The sequence below is a fragment of the Apium graveolens genome, chromosome 3 (genome assembly GCF_009905375.1).
Source record: "Apium graveolens cultivar Ventura chromosome 3, ASM990537v1, whole genome shotgun sequence".
In the NCBI taxonomy this organism is placed as follows: Eukaryota; Viridiplantae; Streptophyta; class Magnoliopsida; order Apiales; family Apiaceae; genus Apium; species Apium graveolens.
Genome location: NC_133649.1, coordinates 277879017 through 277905232, shown reverse-complemented (window position 1 = coordinate 277905232; position 26216 = coordinate 277879017). Strand labels below are relative to the sequence as shown.

The 26216-nt window shown below is 34.5% G+C and overlaps 1 long non-coding RNA gene across 1 annotated transcript; it reads left to right on the top strand.

Annotated features, from left to right (window-relative positions):
- The first annotated feature begins 17232 nt into the window (after positions 1–17232).
- Positions 17233–20758, top strand: LOC141713402 (uncharacterized). Its single transcript, XR_012571953.1, has 2 exons — positions 17233–17383; positions 17477–20758. It is a non-coding gene; the product is annotated as an uncharacterized LOC141713402 (long non-coding RNA).
- Positions 20759–26216: the final 5458 nt, after the last annotated feature.

Genomic DNA, 26216 nt, shown 5'->3' with positions numbered 1-26216 from the left:
AAGATAGTATCTCCTGAGATAGATAGCCCGCTCATGGCGATTACACGAATTAAACCTTTACCAACTACTATTACGGTTGGGTATTGCACAGTCATCAGAAGGAATGTCAATCTTCCAAACCATAATACAACCTTCATAGCTTTAACCATCATCACTGTATTCCTTTGGCACAAGCGCCTATAATTATCCTCTTACCTTTAAAGTGTCGGCCACCTCTTTGGCCTTTCCTGATAGTAAAATTTCCTTACAGTCAATGTCATTTTAACCACCTCCAAATAAATTTTCTACCTTATTTCAATCACAGCTTATGTGAAAATGCTTTTCTTTAATATCTGATGAGTAAATAAAAAAAATATCACCATTTTTCCATAAGTTATTGCCTCAATCTTTAGAGGTTAATCACTGTCACGACTGACTCTCAATCATACTTAGAACATCTTATATCTTAGGTCCTAATTGCCCTGAACAATTTCGACCTTTACTGGTTCGATCCATACTTTCTCGTGGTTTAACACGTGCCCCACTTGGCATCATTATAATTATGTTATATTTCCTTTATCAACATTTTTATTCTTGAGAATTTCGAATATTTCCTTTCTCCTTGTAAAATCTCTAAGGTTATCCTTCAATCGTTCCTCCTGTATTCCCTATATACAGGGCATATCAAAATACCATTTACTAATACTAGAACCATTGTCTATATACTTCTGAAAAATTTCTCCACTGATCCTTAAAGGTTATTATTACCTTAATCCTTTCCAATTCATACTGTCAAAACTCATACTATCCCTATTAAGGGTGAAATGCCAACCTTTATGCATTACCCTAGGATTCGTTTTAAGTTACCGATATTCTATCCTTAATTCCACCTTTAAAAAGGTACAAGCATCCTTCCATGGATAAATAAAGTCATATATCCCTGATAAGGGTATCTTATTCAATCATTTCCACCTCGATAGTCTATACCGAATTTCACAATAGCATCCTTATTCAAGTTAAGGTCAATCCACATGGCCTCCAAAAGATAAAAATGGTTATCCGCTTTTCTTTCCTGATTTGGTAATGATCACATGGATGATCTGGAAGATATTGGTCGTGTTCAACGTGAACTTCTTCTTAATAAATCCTTATTTACTTTTGTTGTTTATCTCAACAGTCATCTCAATGTTGGGATATCTTTCATACCTGGCGTTTCCCTTCCTGGGTATCAAGCCACCGGTCTTACACTTCACATTCTTGAAGGTCACTTCCTTCATCCAATTTTTCCTAATTTCTTACTTCCTTGTCTCCTCAGTCTATCCGCGTCTCAATATTTATCATTCGAACTATCTCAAGGTTTCCTCAAATCCTCCCAACTTACAGGGGATAAAATATATTTATCTCTTATGCCTTCAACCATCAATTTAACTCATGGTGAATCACCCTCATCCTGACGATTACATACTTTTATATTTCTATTGCTACGAGTCTTTAGGGTTTCCTCATACCCAACTTCCTTATCATTCCTCAAACTCTATTGCCTTTATATTCCTTTCCACTTCAGTTTCTTTTTATTTTCCTTTCTCTTATCATTATTTTATGAACCAACACAACATAAGCATTGATTTCAAATATCCCGTCATTCTAGATTCGTGTCCTCAGAACGAATCTTGATAACTTTTACAACTTAGATTCATAATTCATCATACTCATCCGCTTTTGTTCTAGCTCCAAAGCTTTTACACTACCTCCATAACCTTGGGAAGTACTTTCCCGAAAATAATTGTCTGAACTTAAATCAGTTTATTATAATCTCTTGCTCTGTGCCTTCCTTGGCTTTTCACCAGCGGGTGGCCTCTCTCTTAGGAGGGTAAGTGACAAAAATAGTCTTTTGTGATTCGTCAATCATTTAGAATCTCAAATGATTCCTATATTTCCTTTAGCCAGGCTCTTGCCTCGACTGGGTCAGCTTGTTCCTTGGAACTCTGAGAGCTTAGCGACTTAAAGGTCCTGAAAGAATTTCTCACCGCATTGTTTCCTCAAGGTGGTGGTTGGGGATAATAGTCTAAGTTCTGTCTAGACTGGTCCATAAATTGTCGTGTAGGAGTACCATCTCGGGTCTCCTTTCCTTACTCAACTTTCTGTTTCCTTAGTATGAAATGTTTCAACCTTCTCCCATAATCGGGGTTATCTTATACATTAAAAACCTTGTTTTCCGCTCTATTATGTTATGTGTTCTTTCTTTCTTGATGGCAACCTCCCTGACTATCACATTCAGGGTTTGCCCTAAATCTTATTCCTCAAACTATGGCTCTCATCTAAGTTCTCATCCTTAAGCTCTTGAACTTTTGGAACCCAATTTCTGTAGGAACACCTCACTATCCCCTTATCATCTTTCTCGGTGTGGATCTCTTCTCCAGTCATTGACTCTCTGCCTTCATTCATCACTTTTTCTGGCACAATATGTTCTTTTCCAAAAATTCGGTCTGTATTGCAATCTCAAATAGCTTTTCGGTACCGGCTCCGGTTACCTTCACTTCTATTTCCATTTTCTCAAAATCTCTTATAAACTATCCCAAAGACATTATCATTTGGGTCTCTCCTTTTTACTAAGGGCATCAGCCACCACATTGGCTTTCCCTGAATGATAAAGAATCTCCCAATCATAATTTTTGATTAGCTCTAACCGCCTCCTCTGGCGTATGTTGAGCTCTTTCTACGTAAAAATGTACTAGAGCTCCTATGGTTAGTGTAAATCTTGCACTTCTCTCCATACAAGTAGTGCCTCCAATCTTTAGGGAAAAACTATTGCCACGAGCCCAAGCTCATGGGTGGGGATATCGAATTTTATATTCCTTTAATTGTCTTGACGCGTACGCGATTACCTTGCTGTGCTGTATATGAAGCACCCTAATTCCTTATACGAAGCGTCACTACACATCACAAAATCTCATTTTCCATTCGGCAATGCCAACATAGGGAACGTCACCAACCTTTGCTTCGGTTCTTAAAAGTTGTTCTCGCATTTCTCTGTCCATTCGAACTTCTCAGTCTTACGAGTAAGCCGCGTTAAAGGGGCTACTATCTTTACAAACTTGAACGAACCTCCGGTAGTGACCGGCCAATCCTACCTCTGGTAGTTTCCCTAACCATGGTCATCAATTCCTCAGTGGTCCTTTATTCATTCTTGTCAGGATCCTCCACGGGATCCTCCTCAGCAACAATCCCTTCTAGGACAACATCCTCAACCGCTACATCCTCAATATGAACATCATCCGATCCTGCGTTAGGACGCTCTATCGGATCCACAATCTGATCTCCAATTAGTAATAAAACATCATCGCGTTGTTGCTCCTCAACCTCAGGGTTCGGAGTCCCGCTACCATATACGATAACGAACTACTCTTCTATCACGATATTTATAAGGGTTCCCATAAGGGTTTTAACTGTCAGTACTACGTTAGGTAGCCCGACTATGAACTTGGCAAGAGTTCTTATTATCTTAGTTATTATCTTAACGTCACATCATCTCTGAGGTTTATAACGCTTAGCTCTGATACCACTTCTGTAACACCCCCAAATCCGGGGTTGGGGATCCGGGTTGTCACGAGTTCCAGTTCCCTTAATAACACCCAATCTTAATAATTAATCAACTACTCTGTACTGTGACCCCACAATAAACACACACACCACACGTTATAGTCTCAGAGATGAACATCCAAAAATAATCACAAGTCATTTTATTCCACAATTATCTGCCAATACACCTTAAAAGGTTTTCTGAATAAATTTACATTTTCTTTGCCATTATTACAATTCATAAGTATACATAAATCTAGTACATCAAAAGTTGAAGCCTAGTCTATTGGTAGTTCCCACCTTAGCTACAGCGACTTCAATGCCTATAGGAAGCTGCAGAACATTTCCTATCCGCTCGCGAATTGGGAGCTTGGTCCTGTTCATCTTGTCTATCTGATGTTGTGTGATGAAAGAAGAAAGCAAGGGTGAGCAGTAAGCCCACCAAAATAATATATATAATAATTTACAATATATGAGCCTTCTCATAGTACTCATGAAAGTCTTGGTCAAAAGAAATGAACCAAGTTTGATATCTTAATGCGATGAAGTCGCAAAATATTCAGTATATATACATATATACTTTTCAAAATATGGGAAGTCCTCTTCCATGCATAATACACACAGAGTTCCAGTGTATAACTGTATAAAAATATCATTGCAAGGTGATCTCATATATCTAGCCTTGTCTCAACGTTTTTCTGAAAATCTTTGTCATGCATAAGATAATCATTTACTAGATATAAGTTTAAAAGATGAAGTTACAAGATACTCCAATATACTTATATCTTTTCCAAATATTACTTGAACTACCACCGTTCAAGTTATAATCAGTTCAAAAGTTCATCACATAGATGAGACTACAAGACAAGATTTGAATAGATTCAATCTTTGAATATCATTATAAATAATGAAGTTATGAGATACTTCATTAAATCCCGATATATATATATACACCTATATATATACATTTCATACACTCCTTGAAAACCTCTGTTATGAAAATTATAAACAGAGTTGTAATATCCAATGAATTTGGAAAGGAGAAAACCTTGGCATAAACCTGATATCTTGCTGATCAGGCAAAGATACCAATAAGTAACCTTTTCTACTAGTAGATGGACGAATTCCCCAGTGGTCATCACCCTGGCCGCAATAGGACCTTATGCTGGACTGCCACTCAGCCACTTACGCATTTGATGGACTCCCACTGAGCCACTTACACTTTCATGGACGCCCACTGAGCCCATGTTGCTTATGCCGACTCAAATAGATGAACTTACTTCCCGAACGATGGGCAAGTAATCAAGATATTTTCTCAAAACAGCAACCTCGTTGCGAATGTAAAATACACCACTGAGCCGGGTCCCTCAAGTTTTGAACGAGTATTTAAATCCCCTTTTAAAAGGAAGATCTTAAATATAAAAATGAGTTTTGGGATCCGCTCTAACTTTTAAAAATCATTTTGAAGACTCGAAAACACTTTAAAGAGTGTTTGGAGTAATGCTGATTTAATGAAATAAATCAGTCCCAATATATTAGAAAATATCTGAATATTATTATTTAAATAATATTCCTATAAAGAATAATCTTTATAAAAATAATTGAAGTAGAAGTTTTAAAACTTATACTTGAAATGAGTATTAAATAACCAAAGATATACTTATATGAAAGTACTATCTTTATTTGAATAATCAAAGATAAGTTGTTTTATAAAGAGAATACCATGTTTAGTTATTATCATAAGGATCTTTAACATGGTTATAGAAGAACGATAATAGAGATATAATGTAACACCCCCAAATCCGGGGTTGGGGATCCGGGTTGTCACGAGTTCCAGTTCCCTTAATAACACCCAATCTTAATAATTAATCAACTACTCTGTACTGTGACCCCACAATAAACACACACACCACACGTTATAGTCTCAGAGATGAACATCCAAAAATAATCACAAGTCATTTTATTCCACAATTATCTGCCAATACACCTTAAAAGGTTTTCTGAATAAATTTACATTTTCTTTGCCATTATTACAATTCATAAGTATACATAAATCTAGTACATCAAAAGTTGAAGCCTGGTCTATTGGTAGTTCCCACCTTAGCTACAGCGACTTCAATGCCTATAGGAAGCTGCAGAACGTTTCCTATCCGCTCGCGAATTGGGAGCTTGGTTCTGTTCATCTTGTCTATCTGATGTTGTGTGATGAAAGAAGAAAGCAAGGGTGAGCAGTAAGCCCACCAAAATAATATGTATAATAATTTACAATATATGAGCCTTCTCATAGTACTCATGAAAGTCTTGGTCAAAAGAAATGAACCAAGTTTGATATCTTAATGCGATGAAGTCGCAAAATATTCAGTATATATACATATATACTTTTCAAAATATGGGAAGTCCTCTTCCATGCATAATACACACAGAGTTCCAGTGTATAACTGTATAAAAATATCGTTGCAAGGTGATCTCATATATCTAGCCTTGTCTCAACGTTTTTCTGAAAATCTTTGTCATGCATAAGATAATCATTTACTAGATATAAGTTTAAAAGATGAAATTACAAGATACTCCAATATACTTATATCTTTTCCAAATATTACTTGAACTACCACCGTTCAAGTTATAATCAGTTCAAAAGTTTATCACATAGATGAGACTACAAGACAAGATTTGAATAGATTCAATCTTTGAATATCATTATAAATAATGAAGTTACGAGATACTTCATTAAATCCCGATATATATATACACCTATATATATACATTTCATACACTCCTTGAAAACCTCTGTTATGAAAATTATAAACAGAATTGCAATATCCAATGAATTTGGAAAGGAGAAAACCTTGGCATAAACCTGATATCTTGCTGATCAGGCAAAAATACCAATAAGTAACCTTTTCTACTAGTAGATGGACGAATTCCCCACTGGTCATCACCCTGGCCGCAATAGGACCTTATGCTGGACTGCCACTCAGCCACTTACGCATTTGATGGACTCCCACTGAGCCACTTACACTTTCATGGACGCCCACTGAGCTCATGTTGCTTATGCCGACTCAAATAGATGAACTTACTTCCCAAACGATGGGCAAGTAATCAAGATATTTTCTCAAAACAGCAACCTCGTTGCGAATATAAAATACACCACTGAGCCGGATCCCTCAAGTTTTGAACGAGTATTTAAATCCCCTTTTAAAAGGAAGATCTTAAATATAAAAATGAGTTTTGGGATCCGCTCTAACTTTTAAAAATCATTTTGAAGACTCGAAAATACTTTAAAGAGTGTTTGGAGTAATGCTGATTTAATGAAATAAATCAGTCCCAATATATTAGAAAATATCTGAATATTATTATTTAAATAATATTCCCATAAAGAATAATCTTTATAAAAATAATTGAAGTAGAAGTTTTAAAACTTATACTTGAAATGAGTATTAAATAACCAAAGATATACTTATATGAAAGTACTATCTTTATTTGAATAATCAAAGATAAGTTTGATTATCGACACCTTATTCTTTAATAAAATAAAGAATATATCTCAGCAAATAATCGGAGTCATAGATCCTCAAATGAATATTCAAATAATATTCATTAAATAATATAAACTGAGTCATAAGCCCTCGAATGAATATTCAAATAATATTCAATAAATAATATAAAGGAGTCATAAGCCCTCGAATGAATATTCAAATAATATTCAAATAATAAAATAAAAGGAGTCATAAGTCCTCGAATGAATATTCAAACTAATATTCATTTAATAAAATAAAGAAGTCATAAGCCGTCGAATGAATATTCAAAATAATATTCATTAAATAAAATAAATGAGTCATAAGTCCTCGAATGAATATTCGTAATAATATTCATTAAATAAAATAAAGTTATCGAATAAACCTTATTCGATTAATAGTTTTAAAAACTATATCAATATATATATATATAAATATATATTATACTCGGGAGCCTCGCCTCCCGGTTTTAGAAAAAGTTCACCTTTTGATCCCCTATACTAAGGGTATACGCAAATACCGCTTATCTCTAGCATAGGTATTATGCAACGAATAAGCATTTGAACCAACAGATATATAAATCAAGAATACGAAACAGGCATGCATATATATCATATCACATGCTATAATATATCGCAAGAATTTGCTAATAACAAATATGTATTTATCACAAGATCATGCATATACACATATACATCACAACAACAGTATAACGGGTAGAAAACTTGTCTGAGCGACTAGGGGTGATAAAAGGCTCGGGACAAGTCTGGTAACCTACAAACAACAAGTAAGTTGGAATTAAACCAAAGTCACTTGTAAATCTATACTCTAACTACCTTAGACTCTAACGCTCGCTTTGCGCTTACTGATTCTCTTAAGTCACTCGAGTACCCTCGGCTCCACCATTTTTTATAATTTAACCATTACAAGTTTTAATGCGATTCCTTCGCGAGTGTCTTACCAACTGCCTAACACTCTTACCATAATTGTTTCATACACTAATTAACCCTTTTTGGTCTTTAACCTATGTTTCAAAGTAAGGCGAGGGGAAAAGTTTCGTTCGTAAAACGCCGTTACTTAAAACGGTCGTTTCTCCTAAACCGTACATCGGAATCAAACGAACTACATATCAAAACGAAGCTCGTAACATGAACTATCTAAACATGGCAATGGTCATAATCTAGCAGGGAGTTCTCGGGTCCAAATATTATGAACAAAAGCAGTCTAAAATAAATCGGACATTACGACGGCTATGTTTACGCGATTACCAATGTTTAAACTACTCCAATTAACCACCAACCAACTCATAACCATCAATACAACAAAACTTCACCTAAACCATACCACATCAGTCCATAATCTCCAAGGTTTTCAACTCAAACAACCACAATCAAGACCTATAAACTATAATCAAGCTTCAATTATCAAAACACTTCCAAATCAAACCAAACTACTAATAATCACAATCCATGCTTCTCATTTCACAAAATCAACCATTAAACTTACTAACAAATGAAGTAAAGGCTAGGGTTTGAAGTTTATACCTTCCTTGGGAGGTTTTAAGTTGCTAGGAAGCCTTAGAGAGCCTCCTACAAGCTTGATCTTTCCAAAGAAATCAAGAACACAAAATTAGGCTTTGAAGTTTCTAAAAGTCCGATTTAAAGAACTGTAAAAATGAGGGTCTTACAATGATTATTTGGACGAGACTTGTGAACAAGAGTTGTAGGCCATCTCAATACCTTTCCAATGAGCTATAGAACACAATATTTGAGTGAGAAATGAAGGAGATACAGCAGTTTTAGTGTGCTGGTTCTGTTTTGGCCGAGAGCAATGGAAATGGGGGAGGAAATGCTTTTGCTTTCTTGTGTTGGTGGAATAATGTGGTGGATAATGATGGGTTGTCTTGATATTTTGCTAGGTTAATAATAAACAAATGAGTTAGTGGAAGATGATCTCACCATTTGCCATGTGTTGGTGATTTGTGGTGAGATGAGGTCATCCCTAGTTAACTATATAATTAACTAGTCATTCCTTCCTAACTATGACTTGGTTTCTTGTTTGATCAACCATCCACTTGCCTTGCCACTTGCAAAGGTATTTACAAGAGTCGTTATTCATTTCTTTGTCCGGTTATCACTCAATCTCGTTGATCGTTTGGTTAAATACCTTAATGGTTTTATTGATAAAATCTTCTTGGTATTTTTAATACCTAAATTAATTCTCCTTTATAATCCTTGAATTTAAAATCCTTCATCTTAATATTAATTCCTTAAATCCCTTAATGTCTGGTGGAAATCTCGGGGAAAAATAAAAGTGCTCGTTTTCAAAATCCGACAGCTTTTACATACACTTATTTTCTTTATGGAATACTAATACGATCTTAGAATTTCCATAACAGTACTCCTATATATCGTGGTCTGATAATTTTTCTTAATCAGCATTGTCAGCAAAAGTTACTATTCATCCGGGTTTCAAAAATTTGAAAAATTGGGGTTATTACATATAACGTGATTAGTGAGGTACGCTTCTGTGGAATACTATTGGGATAAGAACTAATGGATTCGGGAAAGACCCATCATGTATGAATTCGAGGAATAAGACTTTCAAAAAGTGAACATAAGATTAGTAATAACCTCTTGTTAGAAATACTCGTCGAAAAAAACAAGATTTTGTATAAAATGTAATGGTAATCTATGCAGCTTAAGGACCGTGACATAAGGCGTCCTAATAATGATCTAGAATAATTGCGATAAGGTTCGGATGGAAAGGGACAAGGAGTTTACTTATGAGAAAGTTTTGGAATTTTTTTTACACTGAACACGAGATAGAGGCTATAGTCAAATTGATCAAAGGCTATGATTGAGAAATCTATTATCATCAAGGAAAGGCCAATGTGGTGGCCGACACTTTAAGTAGGAAAAGATATATTGAGGATGAAAAATCTCAGAATAACTGATGAGAAGGATCGCATGAAAAGAACCCTTTATTACTTAATAGGAAGACTTAAAGAGGCCTAAAAACGTAAACGGATATTAGTCATGACAGAATATGAAAAGGGATGTCATTGAGTAGGTAAGTAAGTATTCGACATGGTTGAAAATGAAAACGGAAAGGCGAGGGTTAAAATTTTGGCAATTACGACTTGTAGATGACCCAAATAGGAGTAAGAGTTAATTATAATAAATTTTGAAGGAGGATTATCAAGAACCAAGTTAGCCGTCGTGCTATTTGAGGATTTGGAGTGATGGATTAAATAAGACCGCTTACTTTATTATGCAAACTACATATGTCCACTCTACAAAATTGATATGAACACGGAAGAGATAATTGGGACAAAGAGACCCTGTGACGACCGCGCCACGCAAGGACACAAGATATTTTGTGAGAAGGGACGAATAGAGGCACGACTTAGAGTTCTTAAATCGACAAGTAGAATGAGAGGACTATCCGGGCCATTGAAGATACGTCTATCGGCTTACCTTTTATTTGGAACGGTTAGGGGAATCGCCTATCGTTGACAGAAAATTCGTTTAGATGTACTTACCACGCGAGCATATGAAAAATATTCGCCGATACCCCTTACGAAGGGCAACGTGAAAGAATGAAGGATGTCATTGTCAGAACTGATAGAAGGCAAAGAAGATCGTAACGCCCTATAAAGGCCACTGGTAGCTGGTACCAATAAACGTGAATACGTCTAAGGCACTAGCGAGAATAACAAAGTACGACCCAGAAGGTATCGTAGTACTATAGATATTATACGGGGAATGATTAAAGAAGTCCGACCGATGACGGAAGCTGAACGTTCCATGATCCTAAAACGTGTCAATCAATTGCGTATGAAATGGTGCTTCCTTCAAGATGGCAATAGGACCCGACGTGCCTTACGTTACTACGGGAAGAAATGTTAAATCTAGTTCTAAGCGTGTAGCAGGAGACGAGTGTGTAGAAATGCAACGAGAACTTCTTACATGACTTAATCGACGGAGAGGATGCGCCAAAATGGGAAAACGTTAAGGAACGAAACTCTAGCACTAGTAGGAGCGATGGGGGGGAAACGAATAAGTTGAAGGATGATTCTATACAAGATGCGCTAATCGTCCATATTATAGATTTTAAGGGAAGTGAAGCGACCAGTTGACGTTAATCGAATTATCGACAATAACGAGTTATCATGCGTGCATTGGAACGGCTACAAAGCTTTGTACGGAAGAAAGAATTATTCTCTCTGAGGTTGGGAAGAAATTGGTAAGCCGAGGATATTGGACCATAGTTGAGTCAACAGACCAAAAAAATTCCTAGAACTTATCAGAACCTGGCTAGTGGAAGCCCAGGATAAAATAATGGAGATATACGGACAAAAACTATAAAGACAGGAAGTACAAAGTAACAAACCGAGTATTGTTGAAAGTGCTTCCCAAGGAGGGAGTGATGAGATTCTAAAAGGAAAGAAATGTTGAACCCAAGGTTTATTGGACCAGTTAAAATCTTTAAAGGACTAAGAAAGTTGGCTTACAAATTAGCACCATCGTCGAGCGGTCGCCAAGTTTATAACGAGTACCACGAATCGAGGTTAGGAAATTTAACCGTCAAAACCAATATATGATTGAAAATGAGCTAATAAACCCGTAGACAGACTTAACGTATGTCGAATAACGTGTAGAGGTCATATTGGATGGATGAGTGGAAATTTTATGAAGAGATCAAATACTACAAGGTCAACGTGAGAACTCGAGGTTGTCATACGAGAAGCATATCCCTGCCTGTTTCTGAACTGATTCCGGGACGGAATCCTTTTAAGAGGGGAAGACTGTAAGAACCCAAATTTTTGACGTCAGTAAAAGACCTTTTAGAATAGTAATATAACTCGAATTTTTGAGACCTTATAAAACGCCTAATGAATAGTAACCCTGACACTATGTTGTGTATGAGAAAATGAGATTCAAAGTTAATATTATGATTATACGTACCAAATGAGTGTATGTAAACGCTATTAGTTTTCGAAGAAAATGAACTTTGAAAAACGACCATATTTACGAAACATCGAGGATTACGGGAATCACAATATAATTATAAATTTAAAACCCTACGGATTTATATCCGAGTATAATAATTCAAAACATAAGGAATAAATAGGAAAGGAATTACGTCGCGAACTATTTTCGAGAAAGTATTACGAAAACGTTTAAGCGACCGAGCGAACGCATAAACGGTTAAATAAACGTAACGCACTAACTAACCATGGTAGGAAAGTAACCATGGTTACTTTATCAAATATTGAGCTAAGATATAGGATGATCAACCAAGGGCTAGAGAGTAGTAAGCTAAATGGCTAAGCTAATTAGGTTAGCTTGTAAACTAGGAAGCCTAGATAGATTTGTCCAAGTATTTGGCAACAAGAATAAATCCTAGGATATATACTAGAGAATAAAGATCAATTAAAAACTACCATTTTCATTATTTTCAAGAAGCAACCAAGAAGTAACCAAGGAAGCAAACATAAAAACACTTCTTCTCTCCCCATTTCTTCCATTCGGCCTCTTCTTCTTCACCAAGAAATCAAATTCAAAACCTCAAGTTCTAGCCATGGTTAAATCCTCCCATTAATTCTCAAGCTTCCTAACAACCAAAATAAGGTAAGATAAATCTTTGATCCCTTTTTATCAAGGTTTGATGGGTGAAATAAAATCAAGAAAGTTGCTAGTGAATAGTATAAATAGTAACTCTTCTTTGGTTTCTTGATTTCAATGGTGGTTTTAGGTTCCAAAAATCATACCAAGCACTCCCAAGACTCCACCATCCTCAAGAACACATCTCAAGCTTTCAAGAAAGGTAAAAATCTTTGACCCAACTTTATTTAAGATTCAAATTCAAGATCCTTCTTGTATATAGTTATAAACCTATTTTTAGTGGTGATATTGTTAAAATCTTGATGTTTAGTTAAGTAGATTTAAGGTTGATTGTTGTTGCCTCAAGAACATAATGTTCTTGAGAGGAGTTAGTGTGTTGATGATGATATGTTGATTGTTGGTGGTAGTATAATGATTTAAGGCGTAAACGAAACTCCGATCGTAACCGTAATCTCGTTAAAATGAACAAAACATAACTTTAAGTTTCTGCATAAAATCCTGAAGATGTAAACTGTAGTTTCATGAAACAAACCCTTGATTATGATAGAAAATGTTATAAGAATCGTTTAGGCACTTGAATCGCTTGATTCCGATTTACGGATCAAAAGTTATGGCCGTTTTACTAAAAGTGATTTATGCGACAAAAACTGCTACGAATTACGAATTTTGAAAATATAAAGGATCAACTTAAAAATGTTCATAAATCATTAAATTTTTACATAGAGTAGAATATTGAGTTTCCTAAATTACACAAAATTTTCAAGTAAAAATGTTTATTTTTTAATTTTATAAAAATGTCAGAGCCGAGGTCGCGCGGAGTACGAATGTCAAAACAACCCCCAGTTAGGAAACTGTCACTTCGGGATTTTGACCCCTATTACCAGAAATATTTTCAGATTATGTGTTCTAAATTTTGTCTAAATCGCGCACGCGAAAACGGTGCATCAATTGAGTTAACGGTTTGAGAGATATCAACGTTTTAGTGAAAGCGGTTGGAAAAGTAAAACTCCGTAGTTGACAGAACTTTTGAAATGCTTTTCACCTAATTAAATTCATTTTATCAAAATGAAACTTTTAGGATAAATATTAAAATCACTCAAGAAGCTCCTCGAGGTGGTTTTATATTAAAATATTAATTTTAAGATTTATTAAAAATGATAGAGTGCAAGCCGCGTAATAGTAATATTCGGTAAAGTCAATTCTAGAAGACCACTTTGATCGTTCGTTTCGACCAAGGAGTGATACTTATTTCGAGACGGTCAAATAATGAAAGTTATGAAGTATTGAACTTATTAGGAATATAAGTTGGTGATGAGAGTAGGAATACTGATTAAGATTATGATGTTTGTTGATTAGAAAACCCGGAATGAGAGGAAGTCGGGGAAACGTGACTTGGACTCCAGGAAAGTTTTCAAACCCTACCTTTTCAGAACTGTTGTGTTGTGATTGCTTTTAAATACTGCAATATATGCATGATAAATATTCTACGGAGATTTATAAATTATTATATACTGAATCATAAGATATGATGATTTTGGTATAATAAATTACCGGATTTGAAACGAGATATTTAGACCGAGGATTGGTCGGAGTAAGGTTATAAAAACCCGGAAGTATTCCGGAGTTGTTATATTTGAGAAATGTTAACGCTAGAGAGTAGCGTGACATGTATATTATAGACCGAGAGTCGGTCGGTATGTATATTATAGTAAATACCCCAGAATCGTCCCGGGGCAGTTTTGGATGATCGAAAGTCCGTATTTATTTTATTCCAAAGGACTCGATGTCCACTTGCGAATTATTAAATATCTCGAATTTATTTAAAACGATTTCCAAAGATCGTATTCCCTCAACTATATTTAATCACTCGAACAATGAATATTATTTCAGATATTCATTTTGAATAAGAGAAGTATACTCCAACAATTATTTGTTTTAAACTTGATTACTTATATCTACCAAAGATTACTTTAACTACTTAAATATAAATAAGTTGAGGAATATTGTTTCAATATTCTTTTAAAAAGTAAACTCATTCGAGGTTTAATTATTCATCAATTATCATTTAATAAATTATTATTTCTTAAAGGGTTTATTTATGATTTAAAAATCATAGAACCTGATTTAAAATACATTCTGATTTTCAGAAAATCATTTGAATAATTACAGATCGTCAGAGAATATTATTTCGACTTATTTTTTTATATATTTTGAATATAGTTTCAAAGAGAAACTCCCCCCTTATTTAATTATCTGTTGACAACGGTCAACTCACATCCTTAGTACTTCCTCCGAAAACTTTCGGAAGTACATATATATATATATATATATGAAGTAAAACTATGCCTATCAACAAGCAAAATGCTTGGGGAAACTTCGATGTGGTTCGAGTTATCGAGATATGATGGGATTTCCTAAAGGACAAGGGAGGGGTATGATCCAAGTACTTCGTGTATTGGATAGACTACAGGTACCGTAGGAGACGGTACAATATGTACCTAAGGACCTGCGAAGTGTGTGTATACCCGAAATGAGGACACATAGCCTGTATGCGGCAAGGGTGATAACCGGGATACAAAGATGTCATCCTTCTACTAGTAGAAAAGGTTACTTTTATTGTAGTTCGACTGATCATCGTATGCGGTGGCTCCAACGAATGTCCTATTCTTCCAATTGGAATTGTAATGCAATACCGTGACCCAAGCCTAGGTGTTGGGTTTACTATTAAGATATTAGCAGGTTAATAAAATCCACTAAAGGATTGTTTTCATAAAAGGTGAGTATCACCAAGGGAAACTACTTTCGAATAAAATGTAATTATCATATATGATGTTTTACGCGAGTTTATCATACAGTCATTTTCACACTGTAGATTATTATGCTGGGCATTATCAATCACTCTTGCTTTCTTTTAAATGACACAACACAACAGATAACCAGTATGCCTGTGTGGGACGTAGTTGCTTGCAGTCATAGGGAGAATCCCTGACAGCCTTGTCTCAGGTGTGCCAGAGTATCAGATAGGTATAAGATATCAGTCGTAATTATTGTAATTTCATGTAGAGGTTATGAATAATTGTTTGAGATCCTATAAAGTACATTTGACTTTTAATAACAGATGATATTTGTCGTACGTCATTTCTAAGGCTATAACTTGTGAGTGTGTGAGATTGGGGATCTGTGATATGGAATTATTGGATTATCGAGTTAATGCAGGTTACACATGATTGAGGGATTGCGTGACGACCCAGGTTCCTGACCCCGAATTTGGGGGCATTACAACCATTTAACTTTGTGTGCTTTTCTGATTTGGATTATGCCGGACACTTAATTGATAGAAAAAGCACAAGCGATACTTGTCAGTTTCTTGGTGGATGTCTTGTTTCTTGGTTTTCAAAGAAACAAAATTATGTTTCAATATCCACTACGGAAGATGAATACATAGCAGCAGCAAAATGTTGTGCTCAAGTCCTTTGGATGAAGCAAACTCTTGCTGACTACTCGATAAAATTTGATGTAATATCAATTCAATGTGATAATATGAGTGCCATCACTTTAAGTAAAAATCCCGTATTGCACTCATTATCAAAGCATGTTGATATACGACATCACTTTTTGCGAGATCATGTGTCAAAAGGAAATATCAAATTGGAGTACATTGATACTGAACATAATATTGCTGACATATTCACAAAACCTTTGAATTCCGAGCATTTCGTCAAATTTTGTTTGGATTTAGGAATGCTCGAGTGTTCAAAGTAAGACACTGTTGTGTGTCTAATTTTATTGAATTTAATTATCTGTAAATTTTGGTTCGCGTTTAATCATTTTTACTATTTGAACGGATTTATATATGAAATTCAGATTTTTCGGTAGTACGATTGGTTACACGTAAATTGAGCCGTACGGTTAGAATTATTTTCAGTAAAATAATTTAATTAGTGCAGCTATTGATTGGCCTTGGAATATTTTGTATTTCAAAACTAGGGAAAATAGTAAGCACTAATTAAATGTGTTCAAGAAAATATTTTAATGAATTATTCCTACTTTACAAATATTTTTCTTTATAATTACTTATTTTACAATATTTAATTTGCATTAATTTGTAAATTAAAAGTGTAAAAATGAGATAATATACTCACATATATTATTTTTGAGTATATATGAGCAAGAAAATATTTAGACATAAAATGGATAATTTATAAATATGTTTCTTGATAAATACTTATTTTATAATAATTAATTTGCAATCTGTGAATTAATATTGTAAAATTCGAGATAAAATTATATATATATATATTCAAATATTGGATGAATATTGATTTTACAACTTTTTGAAATATTATTGTGAATAAAATATAATTTATTTATATTTTTAACCACAAATTATTTCTATTTCTTTTATAATTTTGATTTACTTAAAATCAATTTTATAAAATCAGTTTCTGAGGGATTTTTATCAGCCATTGGATCATATCCCCTGATCTATCCTGGCCTTTAATTCGTTAAAATATAAAAGCAAAAATCACATCTAAACAGTGTTTTTTTTTTGTTCCGTACAATCTTTCAGCCTCTCTCGATCCCCAATTTCAGGCGACTCAAACCCTAGATATTCGATTTCAAATTCAAGCTTCAATATCGTTTGTTCCTTCAATCCATTCATGGATTTGTGCTCCTCTTGTAATCGCCTTTCTTCTTTCTCTCTTCGATTTCATTTGTTTATCAATTTTTTCTCACAATCCTTGTGATTAACAATTTGTTTTCATGTTGTAGGAGAAATCTTGAGTGCTTTATTGCTTCAAACTGAATTAAAATCAGTTCGATACTTTGACAATGGCGACTGCGGGTCTACAGTGGCAATTCCGGTCAAGTCTGGACGATTCTAGCTTCTCCTAGGAACCACGAAGGCTAAACTGACGGAGGCGATTCTAGAACCGGCGAACTCGACGGCGACTCACCGAGTCAACTCGACAACTTGAACGAGTCATTCATTTGCGAATTAAAATCAACCTAGCAGCGGGTTTATTAGCCCTTTGAAGGGCTAATATAGGTGAGTCCATGCGTTACAAGGCCATGGCTCAGGTGAGGGGTTATTGAAGCCTTAGTGGCTTGCCTTTCATTTAATGTCACTGTTCCATTTAGTTACTGTGGATGTTATAAATTGTTGCAAATGTTGCTTGATGTGTTTGCTTGACAGTGTAACTGATCACATGGCTAGTTTCATGTGCATTACATTTTGTTTGTTTACAAATATTTAATGATATTTGTGCCTTGTGGTATATATTAATGTTGTATGTCTTATATGAACAAATGTACTTCTTGAATGATATGTAAGTGCTCAAATTTTATGAAATTATTCTCACTTATTTTTCTTAGCAAAAATTTGTGGCTATGTAATGCTTTTTCTCAATTGGTCCATGCTCTCATTAAATGTGTGAGAAGCTAATTTTATTGAAACTTTCAACTATCTACAGTACTATGGTTTCTGCATATTAGCATGCCTGTACAATTTCTTGAAGATATCACCTTGGTTTCTAGCAACTTAATTCAGAAATTGTATTTTAAAATAAGTTGAGTGGCTCAATGCATATCTGCCTTGATTTAATTTAGTTTTAAAATATTAAATATGTTTACATTTGTCTGCTCACAGTTTAGGTGCTATCTTTGCATTAAATGCAATTCCTATTTAAAGCATGATATGTGATAAATATCTGTAATGTTCTATTTGTTTATCAATAAGCTTGCTGGCCGATTTGATATATTATGTGTAGTCTATAACTAGTGTATGGTATGCAATGTCCTTTTTTTGCAAATCTGTCAACTGTTTGTTACTGTACTTGCCCTGTTTGTTGTACTTGTTAGCAGAAAAGCTGTTTTTACTGATTCTTGATGTCATATATGTGCAGTTTTTCTGAATAATTACTTTTTATGCATATGTGCACTTCATTCTTTATATATATGCTCATCTGTTTGCACTTTTACCATGCACAATTAATACATTCCTTTCTCCTGTATTTTCTTGTACTTCATTCTTCATGTCTTCTTGCTCTTAACTGCTTTCTTAGCTTCATTTACTCCTAACTGCATTAAATGGGAGATAATGAAGTTATTGATACTAGCTTGTCCTTAGGCACCATCATCCCCACTGGTCCTTATTCTTCTGGAAATAGAAATAGGAACAAACCAAGAAAACAAAAACACCCTGTGTCTTCATTTTACCCTCCAATTGTCAAAACTATCTCCACTAGGTTGCAACCAGGTTGTCTTATCCACATGGATAAGAGGACTGAATTGTATGATATGTTTAGGAAGGCTGGGTGGGAACCAATACTTTATTACTCAAACAAAAATGTCTTTCCAAATATGGTAACTGATTTTTACAAAAAACATGCAAGTTAGGCATGGTGATGGGGACATGGTGTTCTTAACAACCATGGTCAACAAGAAACCTAGCATGCTTGACCATGAGGTGTTAGGAACTGCCTTGAAACTCAGCACTAGCCAACTGAAATTGGCAAATATTGACATTTCAAAAGACTTCATTTTTAACAAAAATGAGCTTAGACTATACTTGTCTGTCATGTGTGGTCATGAAGTGCTTCCTGATATATGTGTAAAGGATGGTAAAATTTTATTTCAGCATTTCACCCCTGTTTTTCAAACTTTAGCACTTATCATTAGGAGCAATATTTATCCTAACATTTCTGATAACAAGCTTGTATCCTTTGCTGAGGCAAAACTCATGTACAAGCTTGCTGGTCATAAAGTGCATTTCAACTTGTCTAACATGATATTGCTCCAAATGATAAATGGATTTAAAAAGGGTCATATGCTCTATGGTTTGCTCCTAAAAAAGATATTTGAACACTTTAGGCTCAATGTCAATACCTTGCCCGACTTTCCTGTAGAAGCTACCATATCTGATAAGGCCAAAAGGGTAGTAGTTCCCCTACCTGGACTTCCACATGTGATCAATTTAGATCCCACTCCCTCCCCTGTCTCTGTTGTCCCTAATCAACAAGAAATTTCTGATAGTAAGCTTGCATTTCTGCAAGCTGAAAATGACAAACTTGTAGAGTCACTTAAGACTCTTCAAGAAGACTTTAAACCGCTTGTTGCCAAGGTAGATTTGACTGAGGCTAGGGTAGGCATTCTTGTGAATATCCTTAGTGGTACTATGTCTAGGGCTAGTAGAATTGAAAAAGGCCTCAACTAACTGATCAGTTTTCAGTATGGTTTCATGGACATTCCCCTTCTGCCCTTCATGGAAGATATAGCACAAGAGACACCTATGATGGCACAAGGTGGAGGTGGTAGTGTTGAGATAGGTGGAGTGAATGACATGGAAATAAAAGTTGTTTCTGATAAGGTTCATGAACCATCAAGGATGGAGGAACTTGATTAGTTAGTTTATCTTGTATTCCGATTTCTATCCTTTAGAAAAGGATGGTGGTGATGGTGATTAGTTTTTCATGTGATGTTTCTCTGGTTTGTTTGCTTAAGATGATTGATGTTGGATGTTTGTGTGATTCCCTAAGTAGCTTGTCTATATTCCTGTAATCCTTAATTATAATATTCTCTATCAGTTTCTTTGTTATCAGCTAAGTATGTAACTTGACCAAATTTTCAAGTTGTTATTGGTCAAGTTAGCAATACTAATAGTATGAAGGTTGTAGTTGGCAAGTTTCTTTCCTTGGCTAAATGTCTGATGTAATCTTTTATCTGCAATGCTAATCTTGTAATTTGTTGTTCAAGTAATATATGAACTGTTTAAATTACTTGTGTGTGTATTTGGTCTACTCTAGTACCTTAGCATTATTTAGATTGAAAATAGCAACTTTTACATCATCATATGCTTATTATACTTTTCCAAAATTGCCTTAGCATTTCCTCTGCAACTTTATTTTCATAATTGCTTTGTTCAAATGACATCTTTCTACATACTAGAGCACTTGGTAATTTCAGGATGATGCTAATGTCTAAACTACTGTTGCAGGTATCAAAAAACATCAAGATAGCAACCAAGCTCTTCTTAATTAGCATTTTTTTCCAGCTTGTCCTAATAGTATAGAAATTTTGTTTTGTATTTCTATTCCTACTAACATTTTGACAGGATAAGGATTTGTGTTTGTATTAACTTGGGAGTTTATAGTGTTTAACTATTAAAAAAAGTTTATTATTCTTTTTATTTTCCAAAACCATGAATTATCCCCCCTCCCCTGCATATTCTTTTTAATTCGAATTCCCCCTCCCCTTATTTTTTAAAACTATTATCTTTTTTATAGTATTGTCAAAAAGGGGAAGAGATAGAGTGGTGTAAAATTTAAATTCTATATTTGCACTCGTATTTGACAGGGACAAAACCAAAAATAAAAGTTTTTCTAAAACCCTCACTACTTATGACATACACTAACTAATATATAATCTTATTGCAGAATAAATCAAATTTTTCAATTCGAGTTGGATATAATTTCAAGGATTAAAGGGAAATAATTTAATAATTCCTCACACTTATCAAAAGTAGGTGAAAAGGTAAAATTGATAAGTAAATAAACTTATCATATGGTAACCTTCTCTTATCCTTGCATAATTAATTAGTGTATGTATAATTATGTGATCACTAAAGATAAAAAGGTTTTGTCATTTAGGGGAAGTGTTAATTGTGGCGCCCTCCAAACCCGGGTCAGAAGTTTGGGGTCCACAACACATGCACAATATAAACCTGTATAGGAAATATTATTTGCAATGACCCTGTTTTACATAACCACAGATCGCAACAGGTTAAAGTATGAAAATAAGCCACAATCTTAACCTTTATTACAACGTACCAAATCCCAACTAATTTAACTTACAATTGAAAATAAAATCATTCTTACAATCTGACCTATACCGCATGAAGCTTTTGCTAGCTCGATTCAACTCAACTGGAACCTTAGCCCGCACTTTGGACTGAGGAACTTCACTATCACCCATAGTCTTTTCAACTGTAAAATATATAAAAGAATCGCAAGGGTGAGCTAACTAGCTCAGCAAGTCATAATAACGATAACTGAGGTTAAACCAAGATCAAACGAGATGATTCAGAGAGATTAAGTTTCTTTTCAACTAATCATTAGAATTGGATATTTATTTTAAGTTTTTTTTTTAAAAAAAAACCAAGGTTAGGCTGCTGATCAGTCACGCACTAACCCCGAGCAAGCACACAGAACTACTCTAATTACTGGATCCAAGGCACACATTGGCCTAACTTGACCATTGGTATGGTCTGACCACGAATCTGGTCCACATATATAAAAACTATCTAGTCTTAAAGCAGTTCAATATGATAACAATATGATTCAATAAAACAAGATCACAATCAATGATGGTTAAACATTTGCATAAAAATGTAAGGAAACTCATGGATATCTCTAGGGTATATCAGGGTATGTATAAGAAACGGTTTCAGTTTGTACAAGGGCCAGGTATAAGACCAGTAATGATTTTTCAGGATATGGTTCTTTGATGTTATTAAGAATGATTGGAGTATAAAAGTTTCTGTGTTTTCAAATCATTCTCTTTCAGTGTTTGGTGTTTGGTAGTTATATCTTTGAAGAGTAGTATTATATTTGTATAGTTTGGTGTCTGAGGATCAACAAGGGACGGTTTGCAAAGAATAAGGCTTACGGCTCAAGATTAAGAAAGAATCAGGGTTTAAGGGTAAATTAGTTTGAAGCATATGCATTATAAAACAGGAGTTATGTTTAATAATGGTAACATGTTATGAAATAGTTCGAAAACATTGGTAATATATCTTGAAGAAAAGTTCAGAAATACTTGCCTTACAAGGCTTTACAACTATTACTGATCAACTCTGAGCCGACTCTACTGCTCAGGTTCTAACGTCCAACCATTAGATCCCACTGGATTCGACTTCGACACTCAGGTCTTTCTGTTGAAACTCTACTGAGCTCGTCGACTAACCACTAGGTTATCTTTAGTCCCTCTTCCACTTTCAGGTTCCCGACTATAACCTATAGGGTCAAAATACCCTACGTTAAATGTCTAGGTATGCTTGACATATCCTCGATACCAATTCTACCCAACTATTTTCAAACCCGACTCGTAATTATGTATACTATGATAACACACGCAACAAGTAGGGTTCACAATCTCGAAAATCGGTTCGTTGTTCGTTTTCGGAAAATACATAAACTCTTTATTTTACGAAATCAGGATTATCGATTTGGCAAAATATTTTATCATATCATACAATTAAGTTTCGTATAAAACACACACACAAACACACATATATATAGTCACTCAATATGCTGATAATCATCGAATACGTTCCTGTATTTACGTAGTTCAGTTTTCCGGAAATTGGGCAGTACTTCCTTTATTTATCGGACTAACCCGTCGAACAATTCGACGTCAATTCACTACAACAATTCATAATCACAACAACATCAACGACAATTTCAATCACAACTCGCAAATTTCAATCCTCGATACAATTTAGTTATTAATTATTATTATTCGCATGTTTATATTTTTATTCGTAGGACTCATAAATAATTCATCACTGTCCACCGTCGGCTCGCCGAGGCTCATCGCCGACGGTGGCAAAAATTTGCGGGTATCCGATGAAATCCCGGGTTTCCAACGCAAAATTCCATCGATTATTTTAAAATTTCCGCTCGCAATTATTCATATCACAAAATTTATTCAAAATAATTTCCTACAGAAATTTTCAGAAATTAATTAAAAATTAATATAATATTGCAAGTTTCAATTCGCAAAAACAGAACAGAGCAAAACACAGGTTCCGCAGGCCGACACCCGCAGCAACTGCACAACACAACAGCATAACAATCGCACACACACACTTGCACACACACACAACTTCCGGCCACCTAGCCGGAATTCAAATGGCAGGAACCGAAAATTAAGGGATAATAAACAGCTGCACAGATACATACATATATACAAGTGTATATATATACAAATCAACTGAAGAATTCGAAGCCAATAACCGGAATTAAACAACCGAAACAAGAAGGGCGGCCGGAAAGAGTACCGGAAACGGAGCTCGACCGGGAGGGAGGAGCAAGAGCAGGGGAATCGCAGGAAACCGAGAGGAAAAAAAACGAAGAACAGCGAGGCAGAAACGAGAAGAGGGTAGGAGAGATTTGAGAGAGAGATGAAATAGAGAGAGAGGAGAGATCGAGGGATTTTGAGAAATGTTAATATTTCTCTCCCAAAACAAGCTGATTAACCTCCTTTTAGGCTGTGTACAAGCCACGTGTCCGATTAATTGGACATGTGTTGTGTTTTTAATTGGTTGCAAGCCCAATTCGATCCGTTTTAATTTAATTGAATGGTACAATATGCCGCTAAATATTAATCAAAATAATACTAAAATAGTCTTAAAATTTCATAAATATTCCAAAACAAATAAAATAAATTTCCCGTAATTTTTGAAGTACTTTTTGAATCATGTTTTATACCCCCTTTTCATGATTAACGAACCGAGCTGCACTTAGAATAATTTCAAAAAATTGTGAAAATAGTCTTAAAATGTTATAAATATCCCGAAGTAAATAAAAACATAAATTTCATAATTTTAAAATAATTTCTGAAACACAATTTATACCCGATTTTAATATTCAAACGAATCGACGCGCGGGTAAAACTAATCCCGAAAATTTCCAGAATAATTTTAAAACTCTCGAAATATTCCAAACATAAATAAATATGAGTTTCATAATTTTTGAAGAATTCTAGAATTAATTATGGATTTTACAAATAAAAGCATTCAGAAAATCATTTAAAAATAAATAATTAATAAAATATTGATTCCTCAATTTTATAAAATCCTAAAAATAAGTATTGTAATTATAAAATCATAAAAACAATTTTAAAAACATTTCCAATATTTATGCAAATAAATTTGCACTAAATCCACTTTTGAAAGTGAAAATAATTCAATACGATCCCATAATTAATTGCTCGGACAACCCGGAACACCATAAATCACATATGAATAGTAATCAAACAACATATAGCGGTCAACACCAACATACATATTTTATTTATTTAATAATTTCCATAATTACATAATTAAATGATTCAAAAGTACACGAGTCGTTATATCCTTCCCCCTTAAAAGGATTATGTCCTTAGAATCTGATCTAACTAAACATGTGAGGATATTTATCAAGCATATTTGACTCTAGTTTCCAAGTAGACTCTTTTACTTGAGGATTTCAAACGTACTTATTATGGATATACACTCATTTCCAATAACTTGCCTTTAACGATCAAGAATTTGGATTGATCACTATATGCAAAACAACTTGGAGAAGAGCCCCATTGGCTCCTGATTAATTACTTAATTCAAATCAAATACTTATCGCTTTAACTTTGTCATGCCAAACACATTATATGTACACACTGTTGTGATGATAATATCAATTCATGAACAACTTCATCTATGTTTATCAATACTTCGAGAATGGTTTACTAATTTTAGGACTTAACCTGTCCCTTCTACTTAGACTTATCCAGTCTCTTACAAGATGAGACTTGTGCTAACACTACTGGTCCTATTTCTATACTCATATTCTCTTTCGATACAATTTCATCTTCTTTCTTTGTCTACTCCGAGCTGCTTCAATCAATATCCCTACACTCTTGGTGTGCTGAATTAACTTTGAACTTAACAACTTTCTTCCTCCCACTTTGTCTTAATAAGAATGGGGACCTACACTTGCGTTCACATGAAGCTTAATAAAATGGCATTCTAAAGCTGACATCGTTGATAAATGATCATTCCAGTGTTTCCTTAAAACTCATCCTTTCCACATATCTTACATTTCCTGAATCACTTTCGTACTTGGACTCTCCGCTTAAGGATAATAGGCGGTGCTCATTTTTAACTTGGTTTCCAAACATTTAAACATCTTTTACTCTTTTTCATTAGTTAAGGCTAAAAAGTAATCTCATATATTCACGTATTATCACCTTTAGGTATTTGAACTTCAGGTTCCACTCTTTCCAATTCGTTTATTAACTCCTTGAAGGTCTTAATTACATCTAATTCTTTCTGTTGACATAAGGCATCTGTTACCATACGGCTTTGCTTAGGTAGTTGTAAATGGATTAATTCAGAATCTTTTGTTAACCTTGGTCAAAATTTCATTCTTGAAGACTCAACGTATAGTTGTTTTCCTTCTAATTTTTGGAGAAAATTCCTTGGGCATTCCACCCAAACATTCTTATTTTTTTGAATAGCTGAGGATATTATCAATAAATACAATTTGCTCATCCAAATATTCCTCGTACACCATGTTTCTTAATTCTCATAGTCAACTGATACACTTGTTATTTCACATAATATCACCAGAGCTTGCAATGCTCATAACTCATTTTAATTGTAATCTCTGATATGTTCTCATGTCGGATCTTAAGTTAATCCTCGGGACATAATACACTTTTTGAATTAGGTTTCGTAAGTAATCGATTCTTTATA